Below are 11,204 nucleotides of genomic sequence, written 5' to 3' on the forward strand. Positions count from 1 at the left end.
CCAGGTTCTAGGACCTTATTCAAAGAGGCTACAGACCCACAGGAGTAGACCCCGGGTGTCAGGAACCTTTAAGTGCTAGGAATGTGCAAACCAGGACAGGAGAGAACTTGTGAGGGCATCAAGGTCAAGTGAAGTATCTTGAGAGGTTTTTGTTGTTTTTTAAAAATATATCTTTATTGATTTCAGAGAGAGGAAGGGAGAGAGAGAGTTAGAAACATCTAACTCTTTGTTCACCTGGAAGTAATGTGTCTTCACCAGGAAGTAGTGTGTCATTTTTCTTTGGTTGTTTTTAAGATTTTTTTCTTTGTTCAACAGATTGGATATGAGGTGTCTGGGCATGGATTTCTTTGTGTTTATATTGCTTGTGGTTTGCTGAGCTTTTTGAATATGGATGTAAGTTTATGTTTTCTGCCCAATTTAAGAAAATTTCAGCCATTGTTTCTTCGAATATTTTTGCTGCCCACACTCTTTTGCTCTCTTTCAGGGACTCTCATGACATGTTTGACCTTTTGTGATTGTCCCCCAGTCCCTGAGGCTGTGGTAATTTCCCTCACTGCACTGTCTTCTCCTTATTTTTCGGATTGACTAATTTCTATTTTCCTATCTTCCAGTTTTATTTTCAACTGGTTTTAGATTTGTAGGGAAGGTGCAAACATAATACAGAGAGTCTCCTTATGTCCCTCATTCCACTTTCCGGAATGTGAACGTTTGCCTATTGCATTCTTTGGACAATGTATTTGTGTTGTTTTTACCCCTCTCGCAACTCAGTTGACCAAATGCTCAATTATCTATGAGGACGTATTTAATGTTTTCTTGAATAATGACAAACATATTTGACTTTTAGACTCTTGGGTCACATTGTCTTGTATTTTTCTCCATATACTCTACACCACTGTTAATACGATGGCCTCAAATATTTTTAGATCGTGCATTGCATTAGTGAAAATAATGAGCAACTCTCTAGAATATTCTTTTGTAATTACATTTATAAAGTTATATGTGCTACTGTTATCTATATTGCTTGGCTACTAAAATTAGAAAAGGCCAAGATTTTTAAAAATACAGTGCATGAATAGAAGTTTCCATTTTTTCTTTCCACATTCCAGTGAATCATCTTGCATACCCAAGTTTGTAGATTATTGGCTTAAGTTATCATCTTGTTTTAAATGTATCCCTCCTCTTCTGACAGAAATGGTGCTGTTTTGTATATTGTTTTAACATTGATTATCCTGAACTATGTAATGTAGGAATTTCCCAGTGTGTGATTTGGAAAGAGCTGAGCTGCTTCTGAGAATCTCACAAAGTAAGTTTACTTGAAAACTGTTTCTCTTAAAGCAAAGCTACAGATTAAGCCTTTCTTAGAGCTAAAAGAACATTAATCTTGTAACCAGGGATTTTAGTGTTTTTATACTGGAACAAATGCTTGTTTCAGATCTGGAAACAGTATGAAGTTGAAGCCAGTTAGCAAGGTACTTGGGAAAGCTCTCAGTAGGTACCAAGGGGGGAAGTCTTTGTTCTTGGGGAAGAGGCTTAATTTCAGGGGTTAATTACAGGGACGGTTGGAACATCACTCATGGCTGGTGCAGGTCAGAGAGAAAAGTTCACATCTGGGTGTTACCACCAAGCCCTTTTTCGTGGTCCCTACAGAAGTGATATATTGTTAAGCATCCCAAGAGCACAAGCCTCTAGTGTACGTTTATTGGAGGAAAATGCCCCCTGTCCATATGATAGAGTTAGGTAGTTATTTTATTTGAATCTGAAGTAGGTGACAATTCAGGACTTGTGGTAGTTATTTGCTCAAATATGCTAGGAAGTAATACTTGGCAAAGTGTTCGTTTGCACATAACAGTATGGCATGCAGTTTGTGGATTTCATGGTTGCATGAATGAGTTTAGGTTTTCACAAGCTAGAATGGTATAGTGTTGCAATACCAGCTGGGTGAACATGTGATGGTTGTACAGTTTTTGCTTTGCTGCTGTCTATTAAACTTTACTTGTAAGTCTCTTTTCTCTTTGCATGTTACATTCCACGATAAAAATGTTTTTAAACATTTTAGGGAAAAAATGTAATGAAGTAAATACCATAAATGGACCTTGTTTTCTTTAGAGATTTCTGGGTAATATGCTTAAATTTCCTTTGTCAAGTTGAAGCATAAACATGAGAGCGTTTGCTTCTCAGACACGTGGAATTCTATAATTAAGTTTTATTTAGAAAACCCTTTCCACCTTTGAACACTTTAGGGAACAAGATTTCCAAGTGTATCTTGCTAACAGCCAGGAACGGCTGCATTTATGCACATTGTTTCAGATGTCTTCCCTGTGACATCTGTGGAAGCAGGCAGCTTCTGTCACTGAGCATGACTATGTGGCATGTTACAGCATGTGATGTGTGGGGCCTAGTCCCACTGGAATGGAACCCTAGGCAGATTTGTACATAAATACTTGACTTACACCTGAATTTTAAATGGAAATTTGTTAGAGAAATGGTAAAGATGGAAACTTCAATTTAGCAAAAAGTATAAAATCTGTTACTTAATTTTTGTCTGCACATGCTTACGTTAGAGAATAAAAAATGATTCCTTATTGCAGATTTAATTTGGGATGCGAGGTAACAAATCAGTCACGAACAGGATGGCTTCCTGGCAGGGCTGTCCTCACCATCACAAGTAGGAACTGAGAGGAGTGCAGAACCGTGCCATTCATGTGAGCATGGAACAGAGCCCAGGGTATTTGGGTAGGATGGGGTCAGGGGACAGAGGGAGGCAGCAACACCTGCACACCACCCACCTTGGTCTGTGCTCTTGCCAGAGTGTTTTTTGAATTTATTTCACTCAAGTTTCATTTCTCCCTCCTCCAACCCCAGTCCTTTCGTATGTACAATTCATAGGAAATATCAGTCTTTTGAAAATCAGCCAGTTAATTACAGGTGACCGTGGACTAGTTTTTAACCTTATAGATGTTCAGGTGATTAAGTGTGGCGAAGGAGAGTTCTTTTACTTTAGTTCAGACACTCTTAGTTTGTACTAATAAAAAGCATTCACAGGGAGAAAGTGCAGACCTGATCTTCCCTCACCCAGTGCTTCCACTTAGGGATCTATTATCTCATTCCAGATAATTGGAAAAGGATATTCAAAATACTACTTTGTGTAAAATGGTTTTTGCCTGCATTCTATTACTAGGAGTTCAGAACACATCTGGAGAGAAGACGGCCCCAGGGACGCTGAAGCACACTCTTTGGGTTGGCACAGTGACATTGCAGTATACGCCAATTTGTTTTTTTGTTTGTTGTTGTTTTTTTAAATATATCTTTATTGATTTAAGAGAGAGGAGAGGAGAGGAAGAGAGAGATACAGAAACATCAATGATGAGAGATTCATTGATCGGCTGCAGCCCACAACCCGGGCATGTACCCTGACCGGGAATCGAACCCTGATCGCCTGGATCCTAGGTCAACGCTCAACCGCTGAGCCATGCCCGGGCGGGCTATGCCAATTTGTAATGGCTCTTGGAAACAGGCAGTTTTAAACTCTCCCTGAATAAAATTATTCAATTAAGTACAACTAAAATTAATGTTTAGTATTTCTTGTTTAAATACAATAGGCAGCTAGAAGGAAAATCTGTGCTTCATACTTGTGCTCACATTTTTGTCTAAAACCAAGCTCCTAAGAAACAATTGATTGTCCTGCAGTCCGTTTCTAGAAGAGACTGAGGTGCCAGATCCCCCTTCCCACTTTCCCACTGGGAAGGTCTCGTTGCTGCCTTGGCAGTTTGGGGCACCAGGGTGGTTGTGGCAGCATCTGAAGAAGCATCAGGGAGGGGAAGGCTGGAAGGATTCCTCTCCGTCTTCTAAGTCAGTGTTTCTCAAACTTTAATGAGCATCAGTATCCCAAGGGACCTTGTTAAAATGCAGATTTTGATTCATTAGTTCTGAGGTGGGGCCCTGCTTGTCTAACAAGCGCCCTGGGGAGCCCCTGCTGCTGGCCCCAGGACCACACTTGGAGGAGTGAGGATCTGAGCAGTAAAGGGGGGATGTTGGGGGCAAACCTGGACCTAACTTTGATTTCCAGTGTGTGGCTTGGCTCCGAGTGCATTTGGGTAGGTATGAGTCTTTCTTTTCTTTCTGGTGGATCCGTACTTGTTTCTCAGAATCCTGGTTCTCATGCACATTCACAGGGCACTCTCTCCACACTGTTTTGCAAACTAGGACTCATTTCTAATTAATAGCAGGAGATAATAGATTCAGTTCTTTCGTCACATGTCTTCCTGAAATCCAGATACACTGTCTACCTCATTTTCTCTGATCCATCTTTTTGTGGCCACATTATTAAAGAAAATAAGAGAGATAACCTGATGTTCTTTCATCTCTGTTCCTAAATGTTTAAGCAGAGCCTGGGGAATGAATGGATGTGTGACTAAGTGTAGCTTTGCGATTTTCACCCTGCACCATTGCTTTCAAAGTGTGGCTTCCTGGCCCAAAGGTCCAGGACTTGGCCACTCAGCTTTCTCAAGGGTGGTTTCATTGGGAGGCAGTGAAATCCACACTAGGTGAAACCTCTTGAAAAACTGACTCATAACTCAGGGTAGTTCTTTGTCCATATATGAGAAGATGTCCTACAAGAAGACTATGGTAATTCAGACTGGCTTTCCCCTTCCTTTTATTGAATACTAACCTTACGGTCAGAGAACTACCAGATAAATGGATATTGCAACATCCTCGTGGTGGCCACCATTTATGCTCTTCTGATATTCATACCACAAACAGAACCCTGGGTGCTCTTTCCTCACACCAGTGTGGTGTCCGCTAGAAATTTTATCTTCAAATTCTCCCTCTTTCACTCCGTTTGTTTTTTCTGTCTCAATAATTTCTTTGTCAAATACAGTTCTGATCTTGTCACTTGGTTGCTAAAACCTTCCAGTGGCACTTCATTGCCCAAGTGCTGTTTCCAAGACCTTCATGATTTTAGTCATGTTCACCTGTAGTGTTTTTCATTTAAAGTTTTTTGGACTTAATTTTATTAAATCAAAATTTTTTTTATCAGAATAATACCTCTACATAGTTTAAAAAATCAGAGAGACTTAGAGGGCTTAGGAGAAGCAGGAGATCTCCCCATCAGCCCTCCCCTCCTCAAAGTCCTTCCCCCAAGAAGTAGTAACTTCTTATTTTCTAGCGGTTTATATGTCCACATCTATAGTACAATATTTATGTTTCAAAATAATGTGCTGCTATTAATGTTTTCAATCTTAGATTCTGTTGACTTCCTCCAAAGGTAGATGTTAATTAACTTACAGTCTCCCTATATGTACATACTTCCCCCTCTCCCATTGCTCACACATTTTAGTTAAATTTGTATTTACAAGATTATGACTGTGTTAGTATTGCTTATGCCCGAGCCACAGTGTGTACTAGAATTAGATGATATTTCATGATACCATTTTCCCTTTAAAGTCAGTAATTGCTCTTCTTATTTTTTAAATTTCCTTAGTTGTCTTTATTGATACTTTTTTTAATCCATTTCCCTCGAAAAGCACAAAAACAAACCTCTGATAGAATTGTAAAATTCCTTTCAATATAGACAAACACTGTTGGTAGCTGTCTTAATCCATTCTGGCTGCTATGACAAAACAGCACAGACTGAGGCTTATAAACAACATAAATTTATTTCTCACAGTTCTGGAAGTAGGAGTCTGAAATCAGGAGCCAGCATGGCCAGGTGAGGACCCTCCTTCAGCTGAAGGCTTCTGTGTCCTCAAGTGGCTGAAGGGAGGCTAGGGATCTCCATGGGTTCTCCTTTATAAGGTATTAATACCATTTATGAGGGCTCCACCCTCATGGCTAAAGTACCTCCGAAAGACCCTATCTCCTAATACAGTCACCTTGGAGGTTAGAATTTCATCATATGAATTGGGGGCAGGGCAAGGGGCGCCATAATTTAGGCCAGATGAATAGTCTGTCAGTTTCATCTTGTGATGGGAGTCTGTGCCTCGCTGGTCCAACCTGAACCAACCACTCTCAGGCAGCTGCCTTCCTGCTGGAAGGATGTCCCTGTGCCTCTGCCCAGGGAATGGAGGGTCTTTGTCTCTCTTTATGTGTATTCCCTGTTTTCTGGATCTCAGGTCTTCCTCTTTCTTCCCTCCCCCATTTTTGGTGAAGCACATTCTCCAGGAACTTCCCCAAAAAAAGGTGTATGGGAGGTAAAAAATGTAAGTCCTTGCGAATTTGAAAATCACTTTATTCTACCTTCTTGAAAGAGTGACTTCCCTCGGGGTGGAGGGAGTCTCGGAAGCTTGAAGGCATCCTCCACTAGCTCCCTGCTTCTAGGGCTGTGGGTCAAAAGGCCCACTGCTCCGGTTCCCATGGCACGGGAGTTAGCTTCCTTCTGTCCCTTGCCCTCTGGGAGCTTTCAGAGTCTTTTCATCTCCAGCATCCTGAACTTTCCCAGTGAGGCGGTTGTGACTTTTTTCATTCATTGTTCTCAACACTTCTTGCTCACTTTTCAGCAGGGCGCTTATGTTCTTAAATTTGGGGAACTTCCTTGTGTTATTTTATTGTTAATTTCCTCCATAGGATTTTTCTCTTTTCTCTCTCTGTTGTTCCTAGTTATCAATGTTAGGCCTCAAGAATTGATCCTCCATTTAATTAAAACCTTTTTCTCTTGTGGGTCATTGCTTTGTCTTACTGCTTTACCTCTTTTTTTATGGTTGACAGTATTCTAGATGTCCCCTCAGCCCCTCTCCTCCTAGCCCCTGCCCCCCAGGCCTTCACCACACTATTGTCTGTGTCCATTGGCTATGCAGATATGCATATCAGTTCTTTGTTACTGCTTTATTTCTTAAATGATGTCCTCAGCTCTAGCTTCCTTATAATTCTTTCCTTCTCCCTCTCTCACTAGCCTCTTAAAAAAGATTTTTATTCTGAAAGCATTACAGGTTCACAGGAAGTCATAAAGGTAGTACAGTGGCCCCATATTCTCTTCACCCACTTCTCTCAGTGGCTGCGTCTAATATGCAAACCAGGAATTTGACATTGGGATAGTGTATGCACATAGTTCAATGTCATTCTATCATGGCTAGGTTCATGTAACCACCACAATCAAGACTAAACCTATTGCTACCCTAATTTCTAAGAACGTTGTCTTGTTCTCTGAAGATTCCTCTTTACCCTTTGGTTATAATTTTGTGGATACATTGTTTTCTCTTAGGGGTGTGAGTGTGTGTGTCAGTGTGTGTGTGTTGCCCATCCCCTCGTTTTGGAACCTTTTTTCAACTGTCTTTTGATTCTAAATGCTCTTATTTTAAAGCAAGGCACTAAGAGTTGATCAGAAGGCCTTTTGTTGGCTGGAGTTTAACTGGTGGGCCTCACTTCAGGGCAGTAGAGGAGGGACCCAACCATTTCATTATAGGAGTTTCAAATGTCATAATATATACATATTTTCTCTTGGGCTAGTCTGTTTCTGGATGATAACCCTCCAGTCTCCTCTTAGGGGGTGTCTGCCCCTAGTGCTCTGGGTGCTGATTAGGGAAAGAGATTCAGGGAGGGGTAGTGAGCTGGAGCTCTTACATTTTAGTAGGAACACTTTAATTTAGTGCTCCCCCTTTTATTATACCAGACCCACTTCCTCAGAGGTGCTCAGTATCCCAGACACAGAGCTCCCCAACAGGGATCCAGACCTCACTGGAGAAGGTGTGGACTTCACAGCTCAGTTGATGGCAGAGGAGTTTGTTGGTTTGCCCAGGCCAGAGCTGCTCCATAGAAAATGCTGCTCTGGGGTTGAAGGTGAACTGAGGCCAGCCGGTGAGAAGCCACCGCCAGGACTGGTGAGCAGGAAACACCTCTTGGGGCTGAAGGCAGGCGGAAACTGGTAGGTAGGAACATGGCAGGAGTCCTGGCCCTGGGAGCTGGCCCGCTGGCAGGATGGTGCGTGCTTTCCATGTCAGAAGGACCGTGGCAAGGTGGTCACCAGGCTGAGGCTCTGAGTGCACTGAAGGGTTGTCACTCTGGGCTCACAGCTGGTCCCAGCACCACTGGATGTTGTTTATACCCATAGGCACTGGTACAGGCACAGCAGCAGGAGAAACACTAGTACACCAGACCCTGGAGTGGCCCTGTCCTCTTGCATTGTCACTCCAGTGCCCCCTACTGATAAGGTGTAACATTGTGCTCACTGCAAAGGAGAAATGCTTTGAGTTCAGCCCATTAGTGGCAGAGTCAGCAGTGAAAAATGGTGAATTTGGAGCCAAGAGGCAGTAGATTTGCTTAATGGCATAGAGGAATAAAATGTAATACAAATTATCAGTCTATTGATACATCTTATAAAATTGGGACATTTTCAGGCCAGCAGTTCTTTAATCGGTGGACTCCTGTCCACCATTTTTTGTTCTACTATACTTCATATAGTACTTTATGTTTGGACTTTTTTTTTTTATGCTGGGAGTGTTTTTAAAATACATGTGAAGTAAAACACTAGGATTATTAAAACTGTGTATGTAACCAGAAAGTCAAAGATACATGGGTGGACTGTGGCTCTAAGAACTGCCTATAAATTCTGGCCTCAGGAAAATGTTGTCATAGATTTCTTTCCTTTACACTCCCTTTTAAAAGTGGAGAAACACCTAAAATACGTCCAGAGTATGGAAACTAGTTGGGGAAAACGTAGGTAACTTCTCTGCAAAGGAGGAATGTTTTCTTCTTAAATGGAAAAAAAGTTTCTTCAAGTTGTGTGGTGTGTTTTTTTTTTAAAGAAAACGAGAGTACACAGTTCATTTCAATCTCCTGACTGGTAGATGCCATGGTACTCAATCTCCCAGAACCTAAGTCTTGCCAGTATCTGAGCTTTATCAAGGACCTTCTGTAAGAAAGGGAAATGAGGAGAAAGCTAGGCGATGCTCCTATGGAATGGGAAAAACAGAGACTATGTTTAGTCTACAGTTAGACATAGACCAGAAATTTGAGACATGAGAGGCATGAGCTCCTGAGCAAAGCTTTTGAGTTGAAATCCAGAGACCTGTCTTCTTGAGTGTTACCATTTACTCATGGGGTAACTTGGACAAGTTACATAATCTGTGTTGGCCTGTTTGACATCTACAAAATGCAGTAAAAGTTTATCTACCTTTCAAGATTCTGAGGTGTATCAGATGCAATAATAAATAGCTACAGTGCATTAAAATTGTGTTATCATCATCATAAGTATACTTGAAATTCTTCATCTATGTGAAATGCAATTGAAACAGGGAGCGTAATTCCTAACTTAGAAATAACACCATTTTATGAACTTCATTAAAAGCTAGTTTGTTTTGTTGAGATCTAAGAGGAAGAACCCAGAAATAATGTTTAAGACTTTCTCCATTTCTAATGGTCTCTTTTTGGAGTTACGTATTTCACGTACTACGTTATAAGAATTTGAACATGCTCTAAATATTCAGTTGCAGGGCCATATAGGGAAATAAAAGGCTGTAATCTCCTGTTAGCATTTTTGAGTCCCAGAGGAAAGGAAATTACTCATAGACACATATCCTGTTGGATTTGAGATATATGCTATTTTTCAGAGGGAGTGAAGATCTAATAGTTTGGGTCCCTTTAATCAGTTGTGAGAGGGAAAAAAATGTTAACAAATGACCTTGGCTGCATTGGAAGTTAAATTCTTGACCACAGCCATGGTATTAGATAATCATGATAATGACCAACAAGATATAGCGTAACAACAAGTAACAACTGTGCATTTTTATAACAGTAAGATTATTTTTGTTTCATAGCATTTCCACAGTTCCACTGACTATGCTAAAATTAGCCCTGAGTTACCACGAAGTATATACACAGCATGCAGAAGCACCCAACTGGATCATAAATTTGGCTTAATAAACTAATATGTTCAGTGTAATAAATTGCAATTAAACATTTACTTAACAGCAGTTTAGAAGATATTTCATAGGGGAAACTTGAATGATGTCATCTTTCAAACATAGCAAAACAGAACAGACAAGGCAGCCTTGGAATGTTTGATCTGGTGTCTTCGTTTTTCTTTCTGAATGTGATTAAAAAGCCTCTGGAAGCAGGCTGAAGTTTAGACCAACTTCACCCCTTACCAGCTGCGTAGCTGCAAATCACTTAACCTCTTTGAACTTCACCTCTGGTAACACTTGCCTCACGGGCTTCTCTAAGGATTAACAGAAACAGTATACTGCTCTCTAGAGCCTCTCAAGAGTTCATACATTCCCTTACTGTGTCCTCACTTGCACATAAGTAGGGTTCCTAAGAAAATTGAAGAAATAGGCCTGCTGACATTTCTCATGGAACCTGAGATTGTATGAATATCAGCAGAAACTCACGAGGCCCTATATCTGAATCTGTTTCTGGACACTTTCCTGTTCCTTCATCTTTCGTCCATACCGTGCTGTCCTGACTGTCCTGATTGCTGTAGCTTTGTGGGAATCCTTGACATCAGATGGTATGACTTTTTCAGCTCTGTGTTTTGTTTTGTTTTTTTTGCTTTTGTTATCTAAAACATTGATAGGATACGATAAGACTAGTAGACATATTTGCCTTGCTTCTGAACTTGCCAAAATGTTTAATGTGCCATCTTTAAATATGTTAGCTGTAGACTTTTTTTAAAAATAATAAACTTTTTGAGAAGCTAGTACAAGAGGGTTCCCGCATATCTTATAGTTTCCTCTATCATTAACATCTTACATTATTAGCATGGTGTATTTTTTTACATTTCATTAGCCAATATCGATATATAATTATTAACTAAAGTCCCTAGTTTGTTCTGATTTCCTTAGTTTTTACCTGGTGTCCTTTTTCGGTCCCAGGATCCCATCAGGACACCATGTTATACTTCACTGCTGTGTCTCTAGGCAACTTGGCTGGGGCCATTTCTCAGACTCTTTTTTTGATGATGTTGACAGTTCTGTGGGATAGTGGGCAGGTATTTTGTAGGATACTACAAAGCTGGACTTTGTCCGATGTTTTTCTTATGAGAAGACTGGAGATATAAGTTATTAGGAGGAAGCCCACAGAGGTAAAGTGCCATTTTCATCGTAGCATGTCAAGGGTACATACTGTCAGTGTGCCTTGTAACTGATTGTTGACCTTTATCTCCTGGCTGAGGTCTTGTTTTCCAGGCTTCACCATGAAGTTATGTCTCCCTCCTCCCCCATTTCCATGCTCAACATCTTGGAAGGAAGTCACTACCTGCAGCCCACACCCAA

This window comes from Miniopterus schreibersii (genome assembly GCF_964146895.1).
Source record: "Miniopterus schreibersii genome assembly, chromosome: 13".
NCBI classification, from domain to species: Eukaryota; Metazoa; Chordata; class Mammalia; order Chiroptera; family Miniopteridae; genus Miniopterus; species Miniopterus schreibersii.